Source organism: Bos grunniens, chromosome 18, assembly GCF_055505025.1.
Source record: "Bos grunniens cultivar Pamir isolate PY7600 chromosome 18, Bosgru_T2T1.0, whole genome shotgun sequence".
NCBI lineage: Eukaryota > Metazoa > Chordata > Mammalia > Artiodactyla > Bovidae > Bos > Bos grunniens.
The window spans coordinates 5,691,470-5,694,763 of record NC_141182.1 but is presented as its reverse complement, the minus strand read 5'-3'; the positions used below and the strand labels follow the sequence as shown (position 1 = coordinate 5,694,763).

The 3,294-nt window shown below is 47.2% G+C and overlaps 1 protein-coding gene across 19 annotated transcripts in view; it reads right to left on the bottom strand.

Moving 5' to 3' along the window:
* The window catches only part of WWOX (WW domain containing oxidoreductase), a 907,382-nt gene that overhangs the window by 616,802 nt on the left and 287,286 nt on the right, over positions 1–3,294 (bottom strand). The window lies entirely within an intron of this gene.

Genomic DNA, 3,294 nt, shown 5'->3' with positions numbered 1-3,294 from the left:
CTCCAAGGACGGTTCAGCAAAGATGGAAGGAGAAAAAAAAAAAAAAAAAAACAGCTTAATCTGTGCCGTGTGTCAAAATCTCTTTCCTCTGTGCCCCCCTCTAGTTCCTCACTCAGAGACTCACATTTCATAAAATCAACCTGTCACAGTGTGCAAGGCAGGGGCAACTGGCACACACACAAAGCTGCCCAGCCACTGCCTCTGCTCAGAGTCAAAACATCATCACTCAGCAGGAGCCTCGCCCCGTGAGCCTGCACGAAGCCACTCTGCAACCCTATGGACCACAGCCCGCCAGGCTCCTCTGTCCATGGGATTCTCCCAGCGAGAATACTGGAGCGGGTTGCCACTGCCTCCTCCGGGTGATCTCCCCGACCCAGGGATGGAAGCCGTGCATCTTATGTCTCTGCGTCGGCAGTTGGGTTCTTTGCCGCTAGCGCCACCTGGGAAGCCCATCAGCAGCCATCGCCCATTCCCTGTCCCTACCAGCCCCTGGCAACCACAGTTTGGCTCTATGGCTCTGCCATTTCTGTATATTTCACGTAAGTGGAATCATATAATATGTGACTGACCATCTACATCTGACGTGTCAGCCTCTTTTACTTCAAAAACAAATTAAGCCTATCTGAATGCAACTCTCATTCTAAACATCAGTTCTTCAAAAAGAAAAAAAAATCATGAAATATAAAATAAAAAACAAACTGATGATACCATTGATGCCTGCTGATTTTTTTTTTCTTTTGAAAGTTGCTCAGTCATGTTTAACTATGCGATCCCATGGACCGTAGTCCATGGAATTCTCCAAGCCAGAATATTGGAGTGGGTAGCCGTTCCCTTTTCCAGAGGATCTTCCCAACCCAGGAATCGAACCCAGGTCTCCCACATTGCGGGCAGATTCTTTACCAGCGGAGCCACAAGGGAAGCCCAAGAATACTGGAGTGGGTAATCAATCCCTTCTTCGGCAGATATTCCTGACCCAGGAATCGAACCAGGGTCTCCTGCATTGCAAGCGAATTCTTTACTAACTGAGCTATTAGGGAAGCCCTGCTGACAGTGGGTGTTTTTTAACAAGGAGCTTTTATGGAGGAGTTTTAGTGAGGAGGGATAAAATAGTTGGGAGTATGGGATTTGCAGATACAAATTATTATACATAAAATAGATAACAAAGATTTACTATATTACACAGAGAACAATATTCAATCCATCTAATCACTTATAATGGAAAATAATTTGAAATATACATTTATGTAAGTGAATTACTTTGCTGTACACTTGAAACTCACACAGTATTGCAAACTAACTTCAATAAATTTTTTAAATAAATATACAGGGAGTTTATTGCCAATACAGGTTATGTAAGTAGAAAACACACATTCCTGGAAAGCAGGGTAAATTAAGAAACTATGAGTCCCTGTGGTTATTGTTGAAAGGCACATTACCCAGGGATATAGACCCGACCTTTGAGCTTGTGGTCAAAAGACAAAACGGACAGTTCTTTGACAAACCTTTCCTCACGGCCACTTAGGGAAATGACATGGTGGCCTGAATGATCTACAGGTCTAAATCAGTATGATTTCCATCCCCAATTATTCAACCACTTAAGAAATGGGCATTTTAAAGTTCTATTTCTCCTTTTCCTGATTCTCCTTATTGACTGTCCATATACATGTCCCTAAATCAAAACGGAGAGTGTGCACTGTCCATTTGTACAACAAGCAGACTGAATGGGAGCCTCTACGGAAATGAAAGTGGGGCGGCCGGCAGCTCTCAGACCTTTGGGGAAATGAGGCCACCCCAGGAAGAAGGGGACGGAAGCTTCCTGACACAAGGTGGCACTTCTGTATTCTCAAATAGAGGGCAAGTGCACACAGACCAGGGCTCAAGCCCTGCCTCTGCCACGGCCTCCAAACTACAAGTGTATCACCTAGAGAACGGGGGTTGCCATTAAGGTTAAATGGGACGTGAGCGCGCAACAGACTCCAGCAGGGCCGCTGGCGACGTCCTCAGTGAGCCCTCCCCGGGCCTTTCCAGCTCACCCCCTTGCCCCCGCCTCCCTCCCCACTGTCCTCTGCTCTCCTGCCCCTTGCTCTTCCTCTCCCTCTTTCTTTCCTCCCCCTCGATTCTGCGTCCCGCAGCCACAGCGCTCAGCAACGAGCCTTAGCCTGAGCCTTCTTCATGACATGTCTCCACAATTCGGCAGGCAAAGCCCTGGCAGAGCTTTCACTGGTATGGCTGTGCTGTGATCCGCCTCGTGGACCCCACAGGCCACAACCGTGTGACCTAGGTTGTGACCTCCAGACTGAAGACCTGATGGAATGGCAGCTCCACCACCTCTGCAACCTGAACACAACTGTTCTGGGCCCCAAAGGTCCACACTGAGAACCTGGGGAGTTTGGCTCTTTCTAATCAAGCAGATGATCCTTTGCAATCGGAGCCCCATTATTATAAAACACTCCTTTAAGTTCTTCATTTAACCAAAAATAACTAACCTAACACAAAACACCCTGGGAGTGAGGTAAGCATCAGAATCGCTAAGGTTTAGGGGTCAGGGTGAGAACCTGCTAAGACTTCACCCATCAGATTCTACAATCACAGACTCAAAAAAGAGTTGAAGGCCTATTACGTGCCAGATGCGAACTTGGTCTGCATACACTGTCTCGTATCGCCTCTCAATGTTCGCTCCTACGCATCCTGCCCTGTCGAATACCACGTGACACCAAACGAACGACCAGTCACCTAATACTTATCAATAACGACATCAACTCAGCATGTCTGGACAATGCCGGATGGCTTCTATTTTTTATGGATTTAAAGAATAATTATGCTGGAAAGCATAGAAAAATCTCCAACCAGGTATAAAATCACAATTAGACACCTTGTTTTTAAAGGGGTGTCCTTTCAGTCGGCCTGGCATTTCATGAAGCACTGTAAAGGAATGTCCTCATGAGCCTTTCCCCATGGATGGACAGCACCTACCCACACCTGCAAGAGCACCTCAAGAGGCAGACTGCACCTGAAATCGCCCCACGAGTCTCAGAAACATCCATCTCAAGTGCAAATGCCGTAGTGCTGAGCGTTCCTTTTCTTTCCTCTTCACCTCCTGGCACGGCAGGACCAAATCTGTTCCTATGATTCAAGACTGCAGTGGGGTACGGATTTGACACGAGGCAAATACCTCCCCTTATCAAATGCTCAGTGAGTCTCCACGCTAGTGTGTATAAACATCACCGTGCCTGGGAAGAGAGAATACCAGAAGTCACTTAGGAAACCCCACTTCTCCCAGGACGGTGGGCAAAG